Source organism: Gossypium arboreum, chromosome 2, assembly GCF_025698485.1.
Source record: "Gossypium arboreum isolate Shixiya-1 chromosome 2, ASM2569848v2, whole genome shotgun sequence".
NCBI classification, from domain to species: domain Eukaryota; kingdom Viridiplantae; phylum Streptophyta; class Magnoliopsida; order Malvales; family Malvaceae; genus Gossypium; species Gossypium arboreum.
The window spans coordinates 83401146-83416707 of NC_069071.1; the positions used below are offsets into that span (position 1 = coordinate 83401146).

The 15562-nt window shown below is 34.7% G+C and overlaps 1 long non-coding RNA gene across 1 annotated transcript; it reads left to right on the plus strand.

Annotated features, from left to right (window-relative positions):
- The first annotated feature begins 2538 nt into the window (after positions 1-2538).
- Positions 2539-3304, plus strand: LOC128283802 (uncharacterized). The gene is made up of 2 exons (XR_008274214.1): positions 2539-2609; positions 3071-3304. It is a non-coding gene; the product is annotated as an uncharacterized LOC128283802 (long non-coding RNA).
- Positions 3305-15562: the final 12258 nt, after the last annotated feature.

Below are 15562 nucleotides of genomic sequence, written 5' to 3' on the forward strand. Positions count from 1 at the left end.
AGATGATAGCCAGTGTCAGACATGTCTGGGACATGCGTCGGCTACGAGATGTGCTAGTGTAAGGCATGTCTGGGACATGCGTCAGCACGGTTACATGTGTCGATGTAAGACACATGCGGGACACGGCATCGACACAGATGGATGAGAGCTAGTACAAGACCATAGTTGAACTATGGCATCAAGTAAGCGATGTACTCAAAACCATAAGACGTTCTCCAATTTGATAAATATTGGCAAGTGATTAAGACTAAATATGGGAATTTGATAAAACATTAAGGGTAATTTGAGAAAAAGAAATGAAAGTTTGAGTTATGGTAAATTCACTTATGTTTAGCTAATATTCGCATGAAATAAAGTTACATGTATTACTGAGATATGTGAAAATGTGTTTATAACAAGTTGGAAATTTGAAATGTTTGAATCAATATGCGTAAAGCTATATTGTTGTTGAATATGTATTTGCTTGAGAGTCAAAAGTTTAGAGGCTTTACAATCTTCGCCCCCTTACCAGAATAGAGTTATACGATGAGATTCTCGAGAGATATGTTGCATAAGCTTGCAAAAGTGAAACTAAAAAGTATAATAATGGAATAGTATGGGATTAGTGAAGACAGAATTAGTTAGAGGAGTAATGTTGGACTTGCACTGATGTTTGAGTATGTCGGATTCAATCAAATAAAAGTGATGGCTATCTTTCTCTTCTGAGTATTCTATGTTTTCCTCAATTCTAGGGAATACGTATGGTTATCCCTTTCGAATGGAAATTCTATCATACGAGGATGCTAGTGACTGTGATATTAGATGAAAAGCTCTATTGGTCCAGTTAGTTATGATCTACATTTCCCATCTCTTCAGATTTCTATTTTGATATACTGGAATGAAGTTGACAGTAAAAATCTATGTAAGATTATTCTGATGTTCTATTGATTATAGTTTATATATGCGAGAATTATATTATCTCTATTATGAGAAATTCTAAAGCATACAGACAGTAGTTTCCTTCTGGTTTTCTCTGAGGGATTTTTTGGATCATCTTTATTATTTTCTTCTGGATTATATTCTCAGATTTCTGGTATAATCTTTATATCTTGGAATTTCTTATATTGGCTTTTCTATCGTTCTTGTTTCGAGAATTATCAAGCTTGGTTTATCTTTACAAGTAATCTTTGACTTGCGATATTAGAATCTGTTATGATTAAGCTTCTGGCTCGATCATAGAAGTGTGGGGATTTCAGTGTCGAGATTTCTTTAAAATTTCTGGGGTAAAGAATGGTTATTCTGCAAAAGTAAATCTGAGTTATGTGCATTTAAGTTTATTCTCTGGTTCGAGAACTTGAAAGTATGTTATGGAAACATATTAGTTGGATTTCTCTTATTCGAGAGATGTTATAAGTATAGTTATCCTGATTAATAAAAAGACCACATCTATGAAGTTGGAATCATTTGATTCATGTTAGTAAAGTTTCTAAACAGTTGATAATCAGAGTATAGAAATGTGGCTATAAGTGGTAAATTAAACAAGTACAGCATGATTCGACTTTTAATTTGGAATTGCAGGAAGGATTTGATTTGGTTTCTATTACTATTAATTGAGTAAGATTTCAAGATCGAGAAACTCGGGTATCAGAGAATTGAGTCTGAGTTCACAAGAAGATCTTGTTTATTCGTTCAAAGGATGTCGAATTATCTATAGGGTAAAGCCGAATATCAAATGTATTCGAGATTATTATTGTCATGATGACAATGGGAAGAAAATGAGAAAGGATATTATGAATTTCAGATCGGGATGTCTCTCATTTCTAGGAAAAGGAGAGATGCAAGTTGAATTGTGAAAGATTGATGAGGGAAGTCTGCATGATTATTTTAGTATGTACAGATATATTATTCAACAGATATGACTGAGTTGTATGTTTCTAAGTTTATAGTTCCAAGAATGTCAGTCTCTAGTGTTTCAAATTGAGCTCCGAGGTTTATACCTCAACTATGGAAAAGCTATAGGAAATCTTGAGTATGAGCTTGTGTGGAGTTGTTTTGTAAGTTGTGAGAAAAAGATATAAGTGACTTGTGAAAGTAGAGAACAACTTTTTCTGGTAAGATTTTCGGGGACGAAAATCCCTAAAGGGGGGAAGAAATGTAATAGCCCGATTTTGGGTCTAGTCGGAATAGTGGTTTCGGGACCACAAACCCGACGAGAAAAAAAATTATTTTATTATATTTTTATAGCCTATAAATTTATGAAAATATTTCGTAAAAATTTCATTCAAAATTTTGACGTTTGAGCACTCAATTTAGTCAAAAGGACTAAATTGTAAAAAGTGCAAAAGTTGAGTTCTTTATATATGAGGTGCCTAATTGTTATGAGTTTTAAATTGAAAGTCCTTATGTGACAATTATTCCTTTAATAAGTTAGTGAATGGATATTTGTTTGGTATTTTTGAAATTTGGTTGAAATAAAAGGGTAATTTTGTAAATTAATTAAAATAATCTAATAAGACAAAAATGATAAAAGCTATCATTTTTTTCCATTCTTTCTTCTTCAACCGTGGAAAGAACTGAAAATGGCAGCCATGGATGAGCTCCATTCAGCCAAGCTTCTATGGCTTATATAGGTACGGTTTTTTTCCGTTTTAATGATTTTCGTATTTTTGAGATCCCGAAGCTTAAATTTTCTATTTCTACCAATTGATTGAAGAGAAATTAGAGTTTAAAATTTACCCATTCATGATATGGTTGTGTTTTGATGATTTATAGTAGATAATGAGTGTTTGATGTGTTAAATATGAGTTTTATTCAATGAATTTGGTAAAAATGTCAAAATGGGTTAAATTGTGAAAGTTACAAATTGGTCATAAGTGTGTGAATTAGTGAGAATTTGGAGTTTCCATAGAAGAGAAAAATGTTCAGCATGTCTTAAACCTTATAGAAATTGAATAAAAATTAATTTACGAGCATTGGGGCAAAAGTGCAAATATTTAAAAGTTTAGGGGTCAAAATGAAAATTTGTAAAAATATGATTTTTAGACCCATATGAATATTGTGACTGATTAGTAGGCTAAATGTGATGTTATAGATGATGAAAATTGAGACTTGGACCTAGAACGGAAAGAAATCGATTTATGGACGAGTATGTCCTTTTCACATTTGTGGTATCGAGGTAAGTTCATGTGTAAATAACGTAGCATAATTATTATTTTTAAATTATTGATGTTAAATATAGGATATGCTGATTCTTATCATGAAATATATGCTTTGTGGTTATTTTCGAATAAAATGCAAATTAAGTGTATTATTTGTTAAATATAAAGTGCTACCGAGTATTGGTTTCGGTATTTTATGGAAGATGGCAAGGAGATGTGTTCGAGGAAAATCCCGTTTGAACCTTAGGAATAGATTAGGATACAAGTGACATGTCACTAGAATGGTTGAGCATCCGAACTCGTTGAGTTGAGTCCGAGTTCACTTATGGATGTGGAATGTCCGAACTCGTTGAGTTGAGTCCGAGTTCGTGAGATGTAACTAGGCATCCGAACTCGTTGAGTTGAGTCCGAGTTCACTTATGGATGCGAACGCCCGAGCTCGTTGAGTTGAGTCCGAGTTCACTTATGGGCGGGTTACATGGTAGCTTGGCTACAAATATGGCACTTATGTGCAAATTATCCATGTATCCGAGTTATATTCCGATGTGTTCAACGGGTAAAAAAAATTTCTAGTGGAATGGAAGAACACTTAAGATGTAGGTGACGTATTGGTAAGTATTGTGAAATGGACATTTTGGACAGGTATGTACTTAACCCTCGGGTTGAAAATAGATACAACAACGATAAGGTGGTAAGATCATGAATGAGTAATTTAGCCTTGACAGATTTGAGTTACTGCAGTAGGGTAATTTTGAAAATACACTAAAAATAGTGGAAAATGAGTTAGAGGCAGAATAAAATATTAAATTAAAGCTTAATGAGTCTATTTTCACATGAAAGAAACACAGGAAGAAAAAGAATTCCATATTGTTTGATATTTGAATTCTTGTGAAACAGGGTCGGAATGAATTCGAGATCCCCTGTTCTAACTTTAGAAATTCACCAAAAATTGTACAAAAATTATTAAGAGTTATACCTTACATGAATGGATTCCTTATTGAGTCTATTTTTATGTTAAATAAACAGCATGGTCGTAGGAATTTTTTACAGGGAGAAATTCGGTTTGTAGTGCACAGGGGTCAGAGTGGTCATACCCTGAAACAGGGCATACTTTAACTAATAAACTGTACTATTTGGCTTAACCAAAAATTCTGGAAATTTTATGGAAGAAAGGAAAATAAGTCTAGTTTCAGGGAAAATTAACGGAACTTAATTCGGAGTTTCGTAGCTCCAGATATAAATAATTTAGTGACCGTTGCTCAGAAAGACAGCTTGTAGTGAACTTGAAAATATGTTGTAAACATTGATAAAACAAGTTAATGAGTTGCTTATTGTTTTCATATGAACTTACTAAGCTTAAAGCTTACCCCTTCTTTCCCATGTTTTCTAGAGTTCCAGGTTAGCTCGGGTTGGAAGCCGTCGAGATATTATCACCCTATCGAGTTAACATTATCGAGTAAGTAAACTCAAGTGATTCGAGTCTATGGCATGTATAGGGTTTTAATGTGAGTATGTAATATTATGATTTAGCCAAAGGCATTGGCTTGTTATTAAGGTAGTATTAGTCATGTAAATTGGCCTATGTCGCTAATGACGTTATGGGCCCATATGATTATTCTTATGCATTTATGTTATTATTTCTTGTGATGTGGCTTACAACATGTATGCCTAGAGATTGAATTGAGATTCATTGATGAGCTAGTAACTAATGCAGGATTAAGTGATTGGTAAATAGTTAATAATGCTTCATGAATGGTTTGTGATGTAATGATAGTTATGTCTAGTATGTGGTAATGATATGGGCAAATTCTATAATATTTATTACATAAGAAAATAACTTGAGCATATCATGTTTGTAGATGTTTAAGAGCTCATTTATGCCACGTTGTATGTTATTGGATAAGTATGTATCTATGCATGTGGTGTGAGAGTGACAAAAGGCTTGATAATTAGACTATTTCGGCCACACCACGGAGCACATGGGTGTGAAGCCTTAACGCAAGAGATTTTTCTAAGTTTTTCATGAGTTCTCGATTGGGTCCCGAACGCTTGAATGCATGTATTGGGCCTCGTAAGCTCGCATAAGGGACAAATTGCATGTGAAAAGAAAAGTTTTAATTATTTGAGATTTCATGGCCTGTTTAGTATGGAAGTGTTAGTAAAGTCGGTAGCACCTCGAACCCGTCCGGTCGGATGCGGCGAGGTGTTACATTTAGTGGTATCGAGCAAGGTTTAGTCGGTTCTCGGACTAACCTAGCGTAAGAGAGTCTAGCTATACATGCCATAGTATTACTCGTGATAGTGTGATATCTCTCGCCCTAACAAAAGCTGTTGATTAAGACAGGAATGAGTTCGAACCGAGCAAATCTTGATAGAGATAAGAGTAAAGTTGAGATTATTGAATCATGCTTGTGACATGCTAAAATGGGAAAGGTATGAAAAGATATTCATGATTTTCATATGAACTAGTATTCACTATGTGATACTCTTGAGTTAAAGAATGTGAAATAGTGGAGTAAAACACGCTTAAGTTGTGAAAATGCTTTTATGCATGTTAGTATTCATACGATGTTAAATGTCCAACTTGATTTGGCCAAGTGTTTAGGAAAAGAAAGAAATTTTCTTGAAATGACAGAATGTATGTATGAATGCTTTTATTGCATGATTAATAATCAGTATATACATGAGGTTGACATTTATGTCTAGATTGATGAAGTCAATATGCAATAATGTTATGCTTTATAATCTCAGTTACAGAATCATAAATGTCACAATAGCATGAAAGTTGTAATGAAAGATCAAATTGGGTGGAACGAAGGGAATGAGTACGATCGTTCACTAATGAATTGACGGAAAAAACTATGGTTGGACCATGGCAATACATGAGATTTGTGTGCCAGTGTAAGACAATGTATGAGACATGGCATCGGCATTGAGACGAGGGCTAGTGTAAGACATGTCCAGGACATGCATCGACCTCGAGATGATAGCCGATGTCGACATGTCCGGGACATGCGTCGGCTACGAGATGTGCTAGTGTAAGGCATGTCGGGACATGCGTCGAGACGGTTACATGTGTCGATGTAAGACACATGCGGGACACGGCATCGACACGATGGATGAGAGCTAGTACAAGACCATAGTTGAACTATGGCATCAAGTAAGCGATGTACTCAAAACCATAAGACGTTCTCCAATTTGATAAATATTGGCAAGTGATTAAGACTAAATATGGGAATTTGATAAAACATTAAGGGTAATTTGAGAAAAAGAAATGAAAGTTTGAGTTATGGTAAATTCACTTATGTTTAGCTAATATTCGCATGAAATAAAGTTACATGTATTACTGAGATATGTGAAAATGTGTTTATAACAAGTTGGAAATTTGAAATGTTTGAATCAATATGCGTAAAGCTATATTGTTGTTGAATATGTATTTGCTTGAGAGTCAAAAGTTTAGAGGCTTTACAATCTTCGCCTTACCTTACGAATAGAGTTATACGATGAGATTCTCGAGAGATATGTTGCATAAGCTTGCAAAAGTGAAACTAAAAAGTATAATAATGGAATAGTATGGGATTAGTGAAGACAGAATTAGTTAGAGGAGTAATGTTGGACTTGCACTGATGTTTGAGTATGTCGGATTCAATCAAATAAAAGTGATGGCTATCTTTCTCTTCGAGTATTCTATGTTTTCCTCAATTCTAGGAATACGTATGGTTATCCCTTTCGATTGGAAATTCTATCATACGAGAATGCTAGTGACTGTGATATTAGATGAAAAGCTCTATTGGTCCAGTTAGTTATGATCTACATTTCCCATCTCTTCAGATTTCTATTCTGATATACTGGAATGAAGTTGACAAGAAAAATCTATGTAAGATTATTCGATGTTCTATTGATTATGGTTTATATATGCGAGAATTATATTATCTCTATTATGAGAAATTCTAAAGCATACGCATGTAGTTTCCTTCGGTTTTCTCCGAGGGATTTTTGGATCATCTTTATTATTTTCTTCTGGATTATATTCTCAGATTTCTGGTATAATCTTTATATCTTGGAATTTCTTATATTGGCTTTTCTATCGTTCTTGTTTCGAGAATTATCAAGCTTGGTTTATCTTTACAAGTAATCTTTGACTTGCGATATTAGAATCTGTTATGATTAAGCTTCTGGCTCGATCATAGAAGTGTGGGGATTTCAGTGTCGAGATTTCTTTAAAATTTCTGGGGTAAAGAATGGTTATTCTGCAAAAGTAAATCTGAGTTATGTGCATTTAAGTTTATTCTCTGGTTCGAGAACTTGAAAGTATGTTATGGAAACATATTAGTTGGATTTCTCTTATTCGAGAGATGTTATAAGTATAGTTATCCTGATTAATAAAAAGACCACATCTATGAAGTTGGAATCATTTGATTCATGTTAGTAAAGTTTCTAAACAGTTGATAATCAGAGTATAGAAATGTGGCTATAAGTGGTAAATTAAACAAGTACAGCATGATTCGACTTTTAATTTGGAATTGCAGGAAGGATTTGATTTCTGGTTTCTATTACTATTAATTCAGAGTAAGATTTCAGTACTGAGAAACTCTGGGTATACAGAGAATTGAGTACAGAGTTCACAGCAGTATCTTGTTTATTCGTTCAAAGGATGTCGAATTGTCTATAGGGTAAAGCCGAATATCAAATGTATTCGAGATTATTATTGTCAGTGATGACAGTGGGAAGAAAATGAGAAAGGACTGTTATGAATTTCGTATCGGGATGTCTCTCATTTCTAGGAAAAAGGAGAGATGCAAGTTGAATTGTGAAAGATTGATGAGGGAAGTCTGCATGATTATTTTAGTATGTACAGATATATTATTCAACAGATATGACTGAGTTGTATGTTTCTAAGTTTATAGTTCCAAGAATGTCAGTCTCTAGTGTTTCAAATTGAGCTCCGAGGTTTATACCTCAACTATGGAAAAGCTATAGGAAATCTTGAGTATGAGCTTGTGTGGAGTTGTTTTGTAAGTTGTGAGAAAAAGATATAAGTGACTTGTGAAAGTAGAGAACAACTTTTTCTGGTAAGATTTTCGGGGACGAAAATCCCTAAAGGGGGGAAGAAATGTAATAGCCCGATTTTGGGTCTAGTCGGAACAGTGGTTTCGGGACCACAAACCCGACGAGAAAAAAAAATTATTTTTATTATATTTTTATAGCCTATAAATTTATGAAAATATTTCGTAAAAATTTCATTCGAAAATTTTGACGTTTGAGCACTCAATTTAGTCAAAAGGACTAAATTGTAAAAAGTGCAAAAGTTGAGTTCTTTATATATGAGGTGCCTAATTGTTATGAGTTTTAAATTGAAAGTCCTTATGTGACAATTATTCCTTTAATAAGTTAGTGAATGGATATTTGTTTGGTATTTTTGAAATTTGGTTGAAATAAAAAGGGTAATTTTGTAAATTAATTAAAATAATCTAATAAGACAAAAATGATAAAAGCTATCATTTTTTTTCCATTCTTTCTTCTTCAACCGTGGGAAAGAACTGAAAATGGCAGCCATGGATGAGCTCCATTCAGCCAAGCTTCTATGGCTTATATAGGTACGGTTTTTTCCGTTTTAATGATTTTCGTATTTTTGAGATCCCAAGCTTAAATTTTCTATTTCTACCAATTGATTGAAGAGAAATTAGAGTTTAAAAATTTACCCATTCATGATATGGTTGTGTTTTGATGATTTATAGTAGATAATGAGTGTTTGATGTGTTAAATATGAGTTTTATTCAATGAATTTCGGTAAAAATGTCAAAAATGGGTTAAATTGTGAAAGTTACAAATTGGTCATAAGTGTGTGAATTAGTGAGAATTTGGAGTTTCCATAGAAGAGAAAAATGTTCAGCATGTCTTAAACCTTATAGAAATTGAATAAAAATTAATTTACGAGCATTGGGGCAAAAGTGCAAATATTTAAAAGTTTAGGGTCAAAATGAAAATTTGTAAAAATATGATTTTAGACCCATATGAATATTGTGACTGATTAGTAGGCTAAATGTGATGTTATAGATGATGAAAATTGAGACTTGGACCTAGAACGGAAAGAAATCGATTTATGGACTAGTATGTCCTTTTCACATTTGTGGTATCGAGGTAAGTTCATGTGTAAATAACGTAGCATAATTATTATTTTTAAATTATTGATGTTAAATATAGGATATGCTGATTCTTATCATGAAATATATGCTTTGTGGTTATTTTGAATAAAATGCAAATTAAGTGTATTATTTGTTAAATATAAAGTGCTACTAGAGTATTGGTTTGGTATTTTATGGAAGATGGCAAGGAGATGTGTTCGAGGAAAATCCCGTTTGAACCTTAGGAATAGATTAGGATACAAGTGACATGTCACTAGAATGGTTGAGCATCCGAACTCGTTGAGTTGAGTCCGAGTTCACTTATGGATGTGGAATGTCCGAACTCGTTGAGTTGAGTCCGAGTTCGTGAGATGTAACTAGGCATCCGAACTCGTTGAGTTGAGTCCGAGTTCACTTATGGATGCGAACGCCCGAGCTCGTTGAGTTGAGTCCGAGTTCACTTATGGGCGGGTTACATGGTAGCTTGGCTACAAATATGGCACTTATGTGCAAATTATCCATGTATCCGAGTTATATTCGATGTGTTCAACGGGTAAAAAAATTTCTAGTGGAATGGAAGAACACTTAAGATGTAGGTGACGTATTGGTAAGTATTGTGAAATGGACATTTTGGACAGGTATGTACTTAACCCTCGGGTTGAAAATAGATACAACAACGATAAGGTGGTAAGATCATGAATGAGTAATTTAGCCTTGATGATTTGAGTTCTTTGCAGTAGGGTAATTTTGAAAATACACTAAAAATAGTGGAAAATGAGTTAGAGGCAGAATAAAATATTAAATTAAAGCTTAATGAGTCTATTTTCACATGAAAGAAACACAGGAAGAAAAAGAATTCCATATTGTTTGATATTTGAATTCTTGTGAAACAGGGTCTGAATGAATTCGAGATCCCTTGTTCTTGTGACAGCCCAAAATTGACCCTAGTCGGAATGTGGTTTCGGGACCACAAAACCGAGGCATAAAAATAATTAAAAATTTATTTTGATGCCTATAATATGTGTGTGCTCATGTGTGACATTTTATGATGATTGATTTAGTGTTATAAAGGTGAATTCCACTAGAAAGGACTTAGTAGTGAACTTTGAAAGTACGATAGGGAAATGTGTGATGACTAATTAAAGCATGCATGCAAAATAATGGACTTGCATGTCAAATTCCCCTTTTTACAAGTGATGGCTGGCCATGACAAAGAGATATGGGCTAAACATGTCATGAAACATGTTTTGTTGGGCATTAGGGAGAAATAATAAACAAATAAGCATGGGTAAGAAAAGAATGAAAAAAAAAATGTGTGTGAGAGAGTAGCATTCCCACCCCATTGCCGTGCAACCAAGAAGAGAAAACAAAAAATTTGTTCATGCTTGCTCTCTCCCTTTTGGCCGAAAATACTAAGAGGAAGAAGGATTTTTGCTTCATTTCCTTTGTTTAGAAGAGATCTAGAAGGTGATTTGGCTAAATTTGCATCAAGAGTAAGGTATGTATGAGGTTGTGTTGGGAGTTTCATGCATGTTTTGGTTGCTAATTTGATGTGCATGTTAGCCATGGCTCAAATCTTTGTTATGCCATGAAAATGGCATTTGGCCAAAGTTGTTATGGTGATAAAGCCATTGCATGCTAAGTGTGAAACTTGATGATGATGCATGCAATGATGGATTGTTTACTCATGAGTAAGATTTTGAGCTTTCTTTTGTTTTATCATGATTGAAGTTGAAAAGAAGCATGATTGTCATATTCGCCATGATGCATTCTTGAGCATGATTCATGCTTCTTGCATGTTAGTTAAAAATTTGTGTTTTGGATGGCTATGGACACCTTGAAAATTCGCCATGCTCATATATGCATATATATGATTGCACATTATGTTTGGTTATGAACTAAGTGATGAATATATTGGTTTAAAGAAGAAAATGTGGAAGAATGCTTGTGAAATTGCAAGCACAATTCGCCTAGCACACATATAAGTGCTTGATGCTATATTATAAGTTTTGGGCCACAATGTGCAAAGCATTAATTAGTAAATTGCATGCTGTTTTTGTGAGGTATTAAGTGCAAAATTGACCTCAACATGTACATGAATATTCGGCCTTGGGTAGCCTATTGAAGGCCTTAGCATTTCCTTGATGCTCAAATAAATTGTATTGAATTGCTTGATGTAGTATAAAATGTGCATGACCATTGTGTATTCAAGCTAAAGAGTGGCCATATGACCATTTAAAATCCTTGTCATATTCGCCATAAGCAAGCACAATGAGGTTTTAATAAATTGAATTTGTTTGAATTAGCTCAAGAGCTAAGAGGGCCACAATTGGACAAGGGGAAGGAAAAGGTGATCGAATAGCCGAAAAAGCCGTTCGACAACATCCGAGGTAAGTCCTCAAGAAGTGACCTTACTTGAATTATGTGAGATGAAATATGGATGTGTATGATTGTTGATTATGTGTGTATGAGTATTTGAATTCCACCGGGCTAAGTCCGAAGGCGAATATGCTAATGATTATAATTGTGTTTGAGCCTTAGTAACGAAAATGAAATATGTATGTCCAATGATTATTGATGTATGTGTGCATGAGAAATTGAATGATATCCGGCTAAGCCCCAAGACAATTATGCTGGAATTTATATCCGGTTAAGACCAAGGCAATTGTGCTAGTGGCTATATCCGGGCTAAGACCAAGGCATTCGTATGAAGTTATTCTATCCGGGCTAAGACCAAGGCATTTGTGCACGTGATTATATCCGGTTATATTCAAGAATCTTGGGCTGGAGGTGAGTGTTGGTTGCTGTAATGAATTCAATTAGCACACTCGAAAAGCCCAAAGGATAAGGTACGTTATATGTGCATTGAAAGTCGACATGTTTGAGCAACATTCGCTCAATCGACTAATGAATTTCAGTTATTGAATTGTTTGATACTTTGTGAAATTATATAATGATGAAGTGTGAAGTAGGAATGTGTACAAATGAAATGATGCATTTGGCTATGTGAATGTATTGCTGTAATTAGAGTTGATTATATCCCTTGAGACTTACTAAGCATAAAAATGCTTACCCGTTGCTTTGGCTCTCGGTTTTCTAGATTTCGCCGAGGCAATCGGATTTGGGATCGTTGAAGTCAAGTCATCCACACTATCAAGCCTCCATTTTGGTATAAATTTTGGTTGAACTTGAGATGGCATGTATAGGACTACCCTTGTTTGTTAAATATGTTGTAATGTAAGTATGTACGGCCATGCGAAAATGGCTCGAAAAGGGAAGCATGAACTTAGACTAATTGTGGGTTGTATGTATATATTTGGTGTCATGATGTGGCTATGGCTTGAAATGGGAATGTTGGTCATATGATCAGCCATTGGCATGGTTAAAATGATCATATATGAACCTATGTATGGCAAGACTAGTTGAATCATGGAGACTACCAAATAGGTAAGTCCTACCTTAAAACAGATGCTGCCAGCTGCAGTGGCGTGAATGTGAAAAATCACCAAAATTCATAGGAATGGAATTAAATAGTGAATAAGCTATGTAAATGAACCTTGATGAGTCTATTTTCATATGGAAGAAACGAAATGGTCATAGGAGTTACAGGTTAAGAGATATTAAAGCTATTGTGAGACAGGGCCAGAATGGTTTCTGGGTTCCCTGTCGCAACTTTAAAAATTCACTATAAATTATCCAAAAAGAATTAGGAGACATACCTTATATGTAAAGATTCCATTTTGAGCCTAGTTTCATTAGAAACAAACGACACCAGCATTAAAGCCCTGTACAGAGAGATATTCAAGTTATACCGCGCGAAGGTCAGAGCAGTCGATCCCTGTAACATGGGTAACTTTAACTAATAAACTGTACCAATTGGCCCGACCAAAAATCCTAGAAATAAATCCATGGATGGATATATGAGTCTAAATCCAGGGAAAATTTACGAAACCAGTTTCTGAGTTTTGAAACTCGAGATATGATTTTTAAGGCGACAGTGACGCAGTTTTCCAGCCTGACTGGAAGTGTCAAATTGGTGGGCAAAAACATGTGAACTTGGCTTGTTAACCCCTCGGGTCCGACACCGGCGATGGTCTCGGGTTTGGGGTGTTACAGTTCTAACTTTAGAAATTCACCAAAAATTGTACAAAAATTATTAAGAGTTATACCTTACATGAATGGATTCCTTATTGAGTCTATTTTTATGTTAAATAAACAGCATGGTCGTAGGAATTTTGTACAGGGAGAAATTCGGTTTGTAGTGCACAGGGGTCAGAGTGGTCATACCCTGAAACAGGGCATACTTTAACTAATAAACTGTACTATTTGGCTTAACTAAAAATTCTGAAAATTTTATGGAAGAAAGGAAAATAAGTCTAGTTTCAGGAAAATTAACGGAACTTAATTCGAGTTTCAGTAGCTCGGATATAAATAATTTAGTGACTGTTGCTCGGAAAGACAGCTTGTAGTGAACTTGAAAATATGTTGTAAACATTGATAAAACAAGTTAATGAGTTGCTTATTGTTTTCATATGAACTTACTAAGCTTAAAGCTTACCCCTTCTTTCCCATGTTTTCTAGAGTTCCGTGTTAGCTCGGGTTGGAAGCCGTCGAGATATTATCACCCTATCGAGTTAACGTTATCGGAGTAAGTAAACTCAAGTGATTCGAGTCTATGGCATGTATAGGGTTTTAATGTGAGTATGTAATATTATGATTTAGCCAAAGGCATTGGCTTGTTATTAAGGTAGTATTAGTCATGTAAATTGGCCTATGTCGGCTAATGACGTTATGGGCCCATATGATTATTCTTATGCATTTATGTTATTATTTCTTGTGATGTGGCTTACAACATGTATGCCTAGAGATTGAATTGAGATTCATTGATGAGCTAGTAACTAATGCAGGATTAAGTGATTGGTAAATAGTTAATAATGCTTCATGAATGGTTTGTGATGTAATGATAGTTATGTCTAGTATGTGGTAATGATATGGGCAAATTCTATAATATTTATTACATAAGAAAATAACTTGAGCATATCATGTTTGTAGATGTTTAAGAGCTCATTTATGCCACGTTGTATGTTATTGGATAAGTATGTATCTATGCATGTGGTGTGAGAGTGACAAAAGGCTTGATAATTAGACTATTTCGCCACACGGCCGAGCACATGGGCGTGTGAAGCCTTAACGCAAGAGATTTTTCTAAGCTTTTCATGAGTTCTCGATTGGGTCCCGAACATACTGAATGCATGTATTGGGCCTCGTAAGCTCGCATAAGGGACAAATTGCATGTGAAAAGAAAAGTTTTTAATTATTTGAGATTTCATGGCCCTGTTTAGTATGGAAGTGTTAGTAAAAGTCAGGTAGCACCTCGAACCCCGTCCCGGCGTCGGATGCGGGCGAGGGTGTTACAATTATTGTATGCAAATTCAATCAGAGGTAAGTATCGTTCCTATATACCTTCAAACTTGAGAATGCAACATCTCAACATATCCTCAAGTATCTGAATGATTCGTTCAGACTAACCATCTATTTACAGATGGAAAGTAGTGCTGAAATGTAATTTTTTACCTAATGCATCTTGCAGTTTCTTCCAAAATCGCGATGTAAACCTCGGATCTCTATCCGAAATAATAGAAATAGGCACTCTGTGTAATCTCACAATCTGTGAAACATATAACTCAGCAAGCTTATCAAGTGAGTAATCTGTAAGAACCGACACAAAATAAGCTGATTTAGTCAATCTATCCACAATAACCCAGATTGCATCTTTCTTGCTTGGTGTCAATGGTAAACTGGATACAAAATCCATTGTGACTCTATCCCAATTCCACTTGGGTATCATAATCGGCTGAAACAACCCAGAAGGTACCTGATACTTAGCTTTTACTTGCTGATAGACTAAACATTTCAAAATGAAGTTAGAAATATCTCGTTTCATACCATGCCACCATTAAAGCAATTTTAGATCATTATACATTTTTGTACTACCCGGGTGAATAGATAATCGACTGTTGTGGGCTTCTTTCAAAATCATCTAAATCAATTCTGAATTCCTCAGGACACATATTTGGTTTCTGAACCTGAGACAACCCTCAGCATCAACTCTAAACGCTGAATCAGCATTTGAATCACATTGAGCTCGTTTTTCTATCAAATCATCATTAACTTTCTTCACAAATTTGTTGAACAAATAACGATCTTGCTTTTAATTTAACTATTATCGAATCATCATCAGACATGGCTGTATGTGCATTCATTGCACGCAAAGCAAACAGTGATTTTTGTCTTAGAGCA